This window comes from Aquarana catesbeiana, linkage group LG10 (genome assembly GCF_042186555.1).
Source record: "Aquarana catesbeiana isolate 2022-GZ linkage group LG10, ASM4218655v1, whole genome shotgun sequence".
NCBI classification, from domain to species: Eukaryota; Metazoa; Chordata; class Amphibia; order Anura; family Ranidae; genus Aquarana; species Aquarana catesbeiana.
This window is the reverse complement of record NC_133333.1, coordinates 137,819,630-137,831,820: the sequence shown is the minus strand read 5'-3', so window position 1 is coordinate 137,831,820 and position 12,191 is coordinate 137,819,630. Positions and strand designations below refer to the sequence as shown.

The 12,191-nt window shown below is 43.4% G+C and overlaps 1 protein-coding gene across 1 annotated transcript in view; it reads right to left on the bottom strand.

Annotated features, from left to right (window-relative positions):
• The window catches only part of LOC141110918 (sulfotransferase 2B1-like), a 122,608-nt gene extending 110,656 nt beyond the window's left edge, over positions 1–11,952 (bottom strand). The window contains exon 1 of the mRNA XM_073602710.1: positions 11,879–11,952. The gene's annotated coding sequence lies outside the window, so the exon portion shown is untranslated. The remainder of the gene's footprint in view (positions 1–11,878) is intronic.
• Between the last annotated feature and the right edge of the window lie 239 nt (positions 11,953–12,191).

Sequence of the window (12,191 nt, the reverse complement as noted above, 5' to 3'; positions counted from 1 at the left end):
TGAGCTAGTAACAGAGCAAAAAGACGTGAGAATTTCAGGTGTGATAGGGCTCCTATCATCTATTCTAACATGCGATTTTTTTGTAACCCTTAAGTGCTTGCTGCTCCGAAAAATAAGAAAAACAAGAAAAACAAGAAGGTAAATTGTTCAATTTTTGAAAAATGAAATGCCCGCTAAAATTTTATAAATATGAGACCACGAATAATCTCTCATCATTAAAGATTCTAAAAACAATAAAACCATATGTTCAGAATAATCAAATACAGGAACTTGTTTAGTATTTCAAAATTGCAACCAAAGCAACCAAGAAGACCGGTAACTAGACCATGATGCTGCAGCCAGCTATTTTACAATGTTATCTGAAACTAGATGATTTCCCATAAAAGAGTTGGGCAAGGCGTTCCAAAACAATCTGCTGTTGGCAACAGGGAGAAAAAAACGCTCCATCTGTACATGAGAAAGGGCATCAGCCGTCTCATTAGCCTTACCTGGTATATATTTAGCCTTAACCCATATATTCAGACAGAGACATTTATAGACCATGTTACGCAGAAAAGCAATTACAGGTGGAGACTTGGAAGATAAACAGTTAACCGCAAACAAAACACCCCTGTTGTCTGTACAAAAAGGATTCTTTTGTTTGCAAAATGCTCACCCCAAATTTCCAGAGCAACAATCAAAGGGAATAATTCAAGGAGCACTAAATTTTTGCAAAATCCCCTGTGAAACCAACTCAGCGGCCAAGAATCGGCGCACCAGTGATTACCCCAGATTGCTGCAAAGCCAATAGAGCCTGCAGCGTCGGTAAACAAGCAAAATTCCTTATCCAGGATGAAATCATCCTGCCAAAAAGCTCTTCCATTAAAATTAATTAAAAACTTCTGCCAAATGAGCATATCTTCTTTCAAGTCAGAAGTCAACCTAATATGGGAACAAGGGTTCTTGTGCCCCGAAATGGCCAGATACATTAGTCGAGACAAAATTCTACCCATTGGTAATATACGCGTCGCAAAGGCTAACAAACCTAATAGGGATTGCAATTCCTTCAATAGAACCTTCTTCTTCCGAATACAGGACTCAAGAAGAATTGTCAACTTTTCAACTTTTTCAAAAGGCAGCCGAAACTCTCTTTCGACAGTATCAATTGTGATACCCAAGAAATCAATGCAAGTAGTGGGCAAGACTGTCTTTTCACAAGCCAGCGGAATGCCAAAATCCCTGCAAGTATCAACAAAAATAGATAACAGCAAAAAACATTGGGAAGAATCGGAAGGTCCCATAAATAAAAAGTCTTTAAGATAATGTAATAAAAATTGGGACCCAGATCTATACGATACTACCCACTCCAAAAACGTAGAAAGATCTTCAAATTAAAAACAAGGAAGTGAACATCCCATAGGCAGACAGCGATCAAAATAAAACTTTCCTTGAAATTGAAAACCCAATGAATTAAAACAACTAGGGTGAATCGGAAGAAGTCTGAAGGCAGATTTTATATCCGCCTTAGCCAATAAAACAGAGCCACCTAAACAATTTAATCTTTTGAACTGCTTGTTCAAAAGAAGCATAAGATACTGATGATAAATCCTCAGTGATTTGATCATTCAAAGATGACCCCTCAGGAAAAGACAAATGATGAATCAAACGATAAGTATTAGATTCTTTTTTACCCATCGAAAGCTCCATCTCCAATTTTTTACCAACTACTAAATCTGAAACAGACTTTAAATTATTAACCATAGTACAACCCGAACCTAAAAATCAAGGAATTAAAAAACCTTCCTGAAAACCTTTAATGAGAAGATCCGCTGTCTGCCGATTTGGATAACGCTGAAGTCACAGGAGCATGTTTGTTAAAATCACTGGCGTTATTGCTTTTAAGAAAAAATTCCCTGCGAGGTTGCTGCTGGTTTGCCGAGGATAATTTGCGAAAACATTTAGAGACTGGATGAGATCCTCCACAGGTGGCGCACTCATGCTTGTATTTACATGTAGTAGGCCATCTGCATTGGCTATCATTATAAGAAAAACATATACCTTTCATGTACGGTACCACGGGTGCAAGTGCAACATTACCTGTAGACGATCTTGGAAAATTCGGTTTCTGTGGAAGGAAAAGGTTAAGCCACAAACCTACATCTTTGGAACCCCATTGTAAACCGGGGTACACTGACAATTTAGGATGAAAGGCTTGTATAATATCAATATGTTGAAAAAGGCCCGGACTACGTGAAAATGCAAAAACCTTGTAATCAATTTGAAAAGGATTTGGGAACATTCTTGTGACGATCCTCCTCAATATTACCACCCTTATCAAATTTCAGAAAAAATGCTCTTTACCCAATGGTAACAGTGATAAAATATCAATAAATTCACCGTTCCATATCTTATCTTTAACCGTAGTAGGTAAATGAAAACCTAAGGGCGATAAGACACAGGGCATGGATTCTTTCAATTGGACACCAGGTAAAATACCAGTAGCAGAAGAATGTGTAGCTGATTTACCTGTGTAAATGGTATCATCAGGTGTACATATATTAGCCGACTGCGAAATATTATCTGCTGACCAAACAACAGCAGCTGGTTCTGTAAATACAGTACTGTCAGTAGGAAAAGATGAAGGAACAGATGATACAGGAATATTATGAGAAACAGAAGGAGTTTTAGAATGCAATTCAGATAGAAATTTAGATAAATAAGCGGATAATTGGCTAATCAATTGTAAAGGAAGAGTCTCACCTCCTGTTGCATTATCCGGAATGTCAGGTAACATATGCTGCTGTGATGTATGGAGCACTGGAATATTTAAACCAGCTGCCCCTGTATTCTCTGCAGGCGACACTGCCATACCGCTGGAGGCAGCAGAGCCTGCGAAGCGTTGCCCAGGCGACCGAGCCGCGCTCAGCGTCGCTCATTGCCTAGGGGAAGCCGTCTTAGTAGGAGGCCGTCCCGGATGGCTCCGCCCCTTGCAAGCTCCACCTCCCGGCACCTCGTCAGCAGGCCGCTGTGGAATCCGAGGGGCTGGCTCCGCCTTGCGCTGTGACACGCCCCTGGCTGGCGACGGCTGAATCTTCGGCGCCGAATGCGCCGCCTCTTGTTTGGCCGCTCCTCCATGGCTCCGCCCGCCGGATCAGCACCAAGTTCCCGACCTGGAAACGGAAGCTCAGCACCCGACTCCTTCTCTTCATCCAATGGCGCATCTTCCGGCAGGTGTTCAACACGATCGGCGGTGTGCCTGGCAGAAACCTCGTTGTCTTGACCCGCAGGTAATTCCAAACATTGCCGGATCCAATCTTCTCCTCTTCCTCCTTCCGCTTCCACACGCTCCAGCAGCTGGCGGACGAGGGTCTTCATGTCGCCGAAGAGAATCAAACAGCGGATGTATTACAGCTCTCCTGCCGCGTATTAAAGCCCAAGTTCCGCTGTTGATCCTCTTCAAACGACTGGCCCCGGACCCCACAAACTAGCCCTTTATATAGGGACCCCCTGGAATTCCAGAATGTTCCAGGGGGTCACATGACCCTAAATGACCTATCCTGAAACCCTAACCCAGCTGACCTATCCCAATACAAAAGGCTCCAGAATTCTAGAAAATTCCAGGTCAGCTGATCTTGGAAAACCTATCACAGGCTTTCCCGCTAATTTCCACAGCAGGGAGCCTGGAAACTGCTCCTACCACAATCCCATAAGGAAAAGGGGGGCCTTAAGACAAGCTTACCCCCTTTTCCCCATATTCTTATTATATTATCTTTTCGCTTACATATTGATAACATAGTTCTTCTGACTATCATGTGAACTTATAGAATATTAATAAAATTTGATCACCTGAATTTGATAACCGCTGTAAGAGAGATTATATATATATATATATATATATATATATATATATATATATATGATAGACATACACAGTATCTCACAAAAGGGAGTACACCCCTCACATTTTCGTAAATATTTTATTATATCTTTTTATGTGACATCACTGAAGAAATGGCACTTTGCTACAATGTAAAGTAGTGAGTGTACAGCTTGTATAACAGTGTAAATTTGCCGTCCCCTCAAAATAACTCAACACACAGCCATTAATATCTAAACCACTGGCAACAAAAGTGAGTACACCCCTAAGTGAAAATGTCCAAATTGGGCCCAATTAGCCATTTTCCCTCCCCAGTGTCATGTGACTCGTTAGTGTTTTTTTTTTTTTTTTTTGGTTTTTAACAGGTATAAAGTTTATTCAAAAGATTACACATTATCAATGACACAATGCACAGTCGATACATAGCAGTAGAAAATCCAAGAGGAGACAAGGTATCAAGTAGATCTATTAAGTAATATCACATCTGATATATGAATTGAGATAGAATGAGCAGCAAAACAATTATAGCCACCATAGTTCCCTGAGAGGGAAGGGGGGGGGAGAGGAATGGAGGGGAAGCAGGATACAAGCATATAGATATCATATAGGACATCACAAGGTACCCTAAGATGTCAAGCCGTGTGCATCGATCGATTGTGACCAGACCTTATCAAATTTTTGGGGGCAATTCCTGCTCTCATAGGTCAGTTTATACAATGGCAAGACAGAGTTGATTGTCACTATCCAAGCGTTAAGTGTTGGCGGGGTAGGTTGTTTCCATCTGAGAAGGACTTCTCTTCTAGCATAATACAGGGCATAGAAGAGAAATAATTTAACATGTCTGGAGGCCATAACATCCTCCATGCTACCGAGTAGCGCCAAAGCCAGGTCCTGTCCAGACTCGTTAAGTTTTACAAGGTCTCAGGTGTGAATGGGGAGCAGGTGTGTTAGATTTGGTGTTATCGCTCTCACTCTCTCATACTGGTCACTGGAAGTTCAACATGGCACCTCATGGCAAAGAACTCTCTGAGGATCTGAAAAAAATAATTGTTGCTCTACAAAAAGATGGCCTAGGCTATAAGAAGATTGCCAAGACCCTGAAACTGAGCTGCAGCACAGTGGCCAAGACCATACAGCGGTTTAACAGGACAGGTTCCACTCAAAACAGGTCTCGCCATGGTCGACCAAAGAAGCTGAGTGCACGTGCTCAGCATCATATCCAGAGGGTGTCTTTGGTAAATAGACGTATGAGTGCTGCCGGCATTGCTGCAGAGGTTGAAGGGATGGGGGGGTCAGCCTGTCAGTGCTCAGACCATACGCCGCACACTGCATCAAATTGGTCTGCATTGCTGTCGTCCCAGAAGGAAGCCTCTTCTAAAGATGATGCTCAAGAAAGCCCGCAAAGAGTTTGCTGAAGAAAAGCAGACTAAGGACATGGATTACTGGAACCATGTCCTGTGGTCTGATGAGACCAAGATAAACGTATTTGGTTCAGATGGTGTCAAGCATGTGTGGCGGCAGCAAGGTGAGGAGTACAAAGACAAGTGTGTCTTGCCTACAGTCAAGCATGGTGGTGGGAGTGTCATGGTCTGGGACTGCATGAGTGCTGCCGGCACTGGGGAGCTACAGTTCATTGAGGGAACCATGAATGCCAACATGTACTGTGACATACTGAAGCAGAGCATGATCCCCTCCCTTTGGAGACTGGGCCGCAGGGCAGTATTCCAACATGATAATGACCCCAAACAAAGACAACCACTGCCTTGCAAAAGAAGCTGAGGGTAAAGGTAAAGGACTGGCCAAGCATGTCTCCAGACCTAAAACCTATTGAGCATTTGTGGGATATCCTCAAATGGAAGGTGGAGGAGCGCAAGGTCTCTAACATCCACCAGCTCCGTGATGTCGTCATGGAGGAGTGGAAGAGGACTCCAGTGGCGACCTGTGAAGCTCTGGTGAACTCCATGCCCAAGGGGGTAAAGGCAGTTCTGGAAAATAATGGTGGCCACACAAAATATTGACACTTTAGGCCCAATTTGGACATTTTCACTTAGGGATGTACTCACTTTTGTTGCCAGCGGTTTAGACATTAATGGTTGTGTGTTGAGTTATTTTGAGGGGACAGCAAATTTGTAGCAAAGTGTCATTTCTTCAGTGTTGTCACATGAAAAGATATAATAAAATATTTACAAAAATGTGAGAGGTGTACTTATTTTTGTGAGATACTGTCTATATATTTGTGTTTACCAGTGTTTTATGCACCATCCTGAGGAAGTGGCCAGTGCCACGAATCAGGTCGATGGTGTTTTCTATACTATATTTTTGAGTAATAAATATTGAATTAATGAAGAATCCACTTCTCAGCTTCTCCTTCACATTTAGGCACCTCTGCTGATACCACTTTCCCATCGTTTGGGCTCATAGACCTCTTACTGGTTAAAAAAAAAAGTTTAGTGTCCCTTTAAAGTGGAACTAAACTCCCCACTATACTCATCTCTACCTTCTAGCAATGTGGGGGTTACATCCCTCATCGACCACTGTAACTTTCTCCCGAGTGCCTGTTTTTCAGCCTATTGATTGGCCAGGAGGGGGGACGCCATCCTGCGCAAGCAAAGTCAGTGTACATTAAGTAGAAAATGGCAAGCAGGCAGGAAAGTGTGTACACAGCATGTCTCTTCTGCAATAAAGAGCTGCCTGCTGTAACGTACCTGGTGATTGAGCCCAAAGTGTAAAGAAAGGCCTCTCTTACAGCTCTGGCTCAGGAGCCCTGGTAGTGCAGCAGAGAACACCGGAGTGGCACGAGTGCCTGATAAGACTTTTGCTGGAGAGTGCTGATGTGCGTGAGCAGCTGGCTGGTGACACACTGGCAGAAGAGCAGGAATTGATGACAGGCCCAGTTACGGCTGGATTGGGTGCAGGGAAAAGATCCAAGGCAAGGTCAGACAGTGCAGGTCAGCAACTAGCAGGCAGCTCAGACACAGGTACCAGAGTAGTCAGAAGTAAGGCCAGATTCAGTAATAACAAGGCAGATGAGCAGATGGATAAGGCAGAAGCGTAGTGCCGGATTAACATAGGGGGCTATTTGAGCTGCAGCTCCAGGCCCCTTACCTTCAGATAGGCCCATTTGCCCAAAAAATTAATTAAAAAAAATTCAGAACAAAAAAAAAAAAAGAAGATTGAGCTTCGAGGGTCATAGAGACCCCACCACTGGCCAAAATTTGGGGCTTCTAGGACCTATGGTTCCGGAGATATGGGGCTCCAAGCTTGCACACTCTGTTTGCAGCAGACTGAGAGGATGAGCTCACAGTGCCTTAATTACCTTAAATACAATATATAATAATTATTTGTATATTACTTACTTATGGTAATTAACCCCTTATCACCCAGGCCAATTCTGACACTTCTCTCCTACATGTAAAAATCATCATTTTTTGCTAGAAAATTACTCAGAACCCTCAAACATTTTATATATATAGTGAATAAAATGTAAAGTGTAAAAAATATAGGGACTAAAATGGTGGTCATTGCAAATGTCACACAGTATTTGCGCAGCAATTTTTCAAATGTGTTTTTTCGTGTTTTCTTTGGAAAGAAACTATTTCATGAATAAAAAAAAAAAACACTAAAGTTAGCCTGATTTTTTTGTATACTATGAAAGATGATGTTAGGCCGAGTAAATAGATATCCAACATGTCACGCTTTAAAATTGCGTACACTTGTGGAATGGCCCCAAACTTCAATACTTAAAAAATATCCATAGGTGGTACTTTAAAATTTTTTACAGGTTACATGTCCCTAACCCAAATCATAAAAATACATTTGGACAGGGCTGTAGTCCAACAATGTAAATCTACCATTCAGCAATGTAAAAACAAAGAGGCAGCAGTAGCACCTCATGAACGCCTGTCAGCTGCTGCTCTACCACTCGTTGAAAGGCAATCCACCACAGATCACTTTTCAGAGGGCAGTAAGCATTACCGCAAATGTAAAAGAAACTTGAAAACACATAATCCATTTAACGCTCACCACCAACCAGGTCACTCCCCAGCCACTTCCCATGTTAGCCACCTCCCTTCAACTGTTATCACAGGTGACCATTTCCCAACCCGCAGATGACAGACCCTACTCCAAAAGATATCACTCCTAGTTACTCCCCCCACCCGCTGATTGATATCCCTCCATGACCATCTCCCACCCCCCTGCTGACAGACCTCTCTCCCCAGCCTGTCCCCACACACCTTCTCACCTGCTCACCTGTGGATTGGGGGAATCATTCTCGCAGTGTTATTGTGTTCTGCCAGTGGGGATCCTTCCCTACCCACACAATACAATCATCAGTGTTGCTAACTATAGCTGGCAGCACTGATTGTTTTGGGAAAAACCTGACAGGCTGGTTGTACTCAAGTCGATTACTAGATTGACTTGTGTATAACCAGCTAGCCCATACAAAGATTGACTATGGCTGGTCTCTGCTTAATTGGCTTATATTTAAAACAAGTATGGCCCGCTTAACCACTATGCAGTCTCTAAACATCCTTCCACAAACCTTTACATTTTTCCTTCACAGATTCCTTCATCCTGCTCACCTGTACATAGTGCCCACTGTCATACCCTCCACACTCCTCCCCTATACATAGTGTCCATTGTCATACCCTCCACACTCCTCTCCTATACATAGTGCTCACTGTCATACCCTCCACACTCCTCTCCTATTGTCGAATTTTCCAACAGAAAATGTGTGATAGGACCTTGTTGTCGGAAATTCCGACCGTGTGTAGGCTCCATCACACATTTTCCATCGGATTTTCCGACACACAAAGTTTGAGAGCTTGCTATAAAATTTTCCGACAACAAAATCCGTTGTCGGAAATTCCGATCATGTGTACACAAATCCGACGCACAAAGTGCCACGCATGCTCAGAATAAATAAAGAGATGAAAGTTATTGGCTATTGCCCCGTTTATAGTCCCGACGTACGTGTTTTACGTCAAGGCGTTCAAAATGATCGGATTTTCCGACAACTTTGTGTGACCGTGTGTATGCAAGACAAGTTTGAGCCAACATCCGTCGGAAAAAATCCTAGGATTTTGTTGTCGGAATGTTTGATTAATGTCCGACTGTGTGTATGGGGCATGATACCCTCCAAATTCCTCTCCCTCATCTGCACATACTTTCCACTTTTATACCATCCATACTCCTCCACTATGCCTCTTACACACAAAAACAGTTCTTTAAAATTATATTGAATATCTTCAATGTTACCAGCTCTAGAATGGGCACACTTTTGTTAGTTTGACTAAAGGAAATCTTCTCAGTCCTCATATTTGTTGTGCCCATTATTAGTACTCATTTATTTAGTGATTACTATTGTGATGTATAGAGGAACATAGGGGATGTCAGCTACTCTAAATATACCACTGGTAAAAAAAAGTGTCCCTGAAAATATTTTTGAAATGTTGGCAACTATGCACTTGAGCACTGCCCAACGGCCACCCGGTCAGTAGGGGGCCCCATGAGAGGCTCCTGAGATCCTGTGTTATTAAAGCGGTAGCAAACTTCGCTAACGTTACTACTTTTTAGAGGCCCTGAGGTAGGTTATGCCATAATGTACACGTATGCACAGCATATTAGCACATTAGGGTACACTTACCTGTCAGACTGAGCCCTCCAGCACTGCGCTGTGATCAATCCGGCGGGTCCCGGGTGCTTCAATCTTCACCCAGTCTTCCTTCCGAGATCTGTGCCCTTCAGTCACTTGCCTTGGCCGGGCTGCATTGATGTCATGCGCATCCTCTCTCTCTCTCTCATCCTCTCTCCCGTACCCCTCTGTCACCCCCTTTATCTCTCTCTCTCATCCTCCCTTTCTCAATTTAATTTAATTTGTTATAACAAAAAATTGTTTGCATTTTTATTTATTTATTTATTTTTTAATAAAAAGCCCCACCAAAATCCTCAGCACCAGGCCCATGATGTTCTTAATCCGGCCCTGAGTCCAGGGTCGAGCCAGGGGTCAGTACAGGCAGCATTCAGGCTAAATCAGGAACAGATCGGGTTGGCAGAAACAGATGCTTCAGAAACATAATAGACTAAATGGAACTGACAAAGGCACTAGTGCAGTTTAAATAGCCCGTCTGGCATGAATGTGCACTCACGCATGCGCATGCTCGTGAACCAGTGTGTGCGAACATGCACAGTTGTAAATGGCCATGGACAGTGCTTACAGGAACCAATCGCCTGTGCACATGCATACGTCTTCCCTGACACCTGCTCTGTTTTCTTAAACTTAGGTTGTGTTCCATGCCTGGGAAAATAATCTCTTGTTCAAAGTTGCCACTGCCACCACCAGCTGCTACAATGTCCACCTCTCGCATTGTCCTAACACCAATGCCACTTTTCCACCATTTACATAATTTTCATTCTTTAAAGATAGAAGGTTTAATGTTTATTTGGTTTAACACATTTTTCACTCAGTACCCTACCAGTAGATCGCAGCCGGGTGACTGGTAGATCATGGACTGGGCTTGCTGAATCGCCATCCCAGAACATCAGAGTGCAATGCAGAGGGACTACTTGAAAAGTTGGAGCTGTATTATGGAGCAAGAGCTGCATAAGCCGATGCTTCCTCTGTAGTTCTGGCTCCTGTCCAATATGGAGTGATACCAACTGCACTCCAATTCTTATCCCAGCTAGCGGTCTCCAGAGTGGTACCAGAAAAGAAGAGATCTTCTGTGTTCACACTGATGTTCTGCAGTTTACCCACACCGTGGGTGCAGTGTGGGGTCCCTACAGCTTTCCTGCATGTTAGTTGCGCTTAGCCATAGACTTCAATTATATCCTGCGGCTTTGGTGCAGTTTCTGAATGCAGAAGTTGTGGTACGCTTTCAGAAAGTGCACCACACCTGCAGGAAATAATAGAAGTCTATGGCAAAGCGCAGCTAACCCAGGAAAGTTGCAGATACACTGCGCTGCACCCGCAGTCCAGGTAAACCGCAGCACATCAGTGTGAAAGCAGCTTTATAGGGGGCTCAGAACAGTAAGGGTTAATTTACATTTGTAGTTTGGGGGGTGATAAGATGTGTTTTTACCACCTCAACTGTACCCCCTTTAGCTGCAGTGGCCAGGGGTGTACACATGTCGCAGCCGCAGTAGGAGTTATACGCCCTGTCATGGTTGGTGGGTGTAGCATCTGCCAAGCATGACCCATTCAAGCGAATAAGGCCACTCTGCAAATGCTCCGCAACCTTGTGCAGTACAGCAAACAAGAGGTTAAAGCAGGCAGCTTTATGTTGCTTCCTCACCACCTGCTTTAACCCCTTAGACCCCGCAGAGGCACGCAGCTGTGGAACTCTTGCAGAGTGGCCCCATTTCCTTGAATGGGTCATGATTGGCAGGCGGTAGCACCCACCAAAAGCAACAGGGGGTTTAATTCCTGCTGCGGCATGTGCATACCTTTGGCTGCTGTAGGGAGTGGGTGGTAAAACCACGACTAAACTGCTGGGTTTTACCACTCCCGACTTTGTGTGAACAAGCCCTAAGGGTGCTGCTGCCGAATATAACTAAGGGCTCAGTCACAAGTGCCGCATTTGCTACTGCTCCTCTGAAAAGCGATCTGAGTGTACTGGACATGTGGTGAGAAAATGATATGTTGCCTCCTCACCATATGATTTAAACCCATGACTGCAATGCACACGATTGCAACGCGGTAGTATGACAATTAGAGGTTTAAATCAGGTTTTAGAAGGTGACACTGTGATCTTTGACTTCTCCCATGTTGTTCAGGTAGATCTCCACCTCTTTATGGTTGCCTACCCCTGTTGTAGATAACACACGTTCCTTACGTTCGTACTAACACAATGCACAGAAAAGGAGAAATATAAATGGTCCTAAATGTTCTGTTTATAAAATTTAAAGTGTTGTTCCTTCCTAATAAAACTACAACAGAAACCTCCTGCTACTGTTGCTTCTGTAGGAAATTGTGTCCTTAAACCTAAGGCTAGGCATGCAAAACATAAAGAGAATATGTACCTTGTAGATGTTGTGATTGTTAGGAGTGAATGAGAAAGGTCAGCTGCCAAAGACGTCCTATACATGCTGTGTCAGGGGGCGGGGCATTCATATACATTTCCCAGAATTCTTACTTGCTTCTGCTGCCTCTGCTTACTGTACAATTACAAACCACACTAGGGCCAAAGATCATAAGCAATAATTGTTTCCTAATAGTTCATGACTTCATTACCTTTTCCATAAGGTAATTCGTGTTATGAAATGATAAAGTAATGTATAGTAGGGATAGCTGCATATAGACTGATTTTTTTTCCCCTTAAATAGTCAACTATTA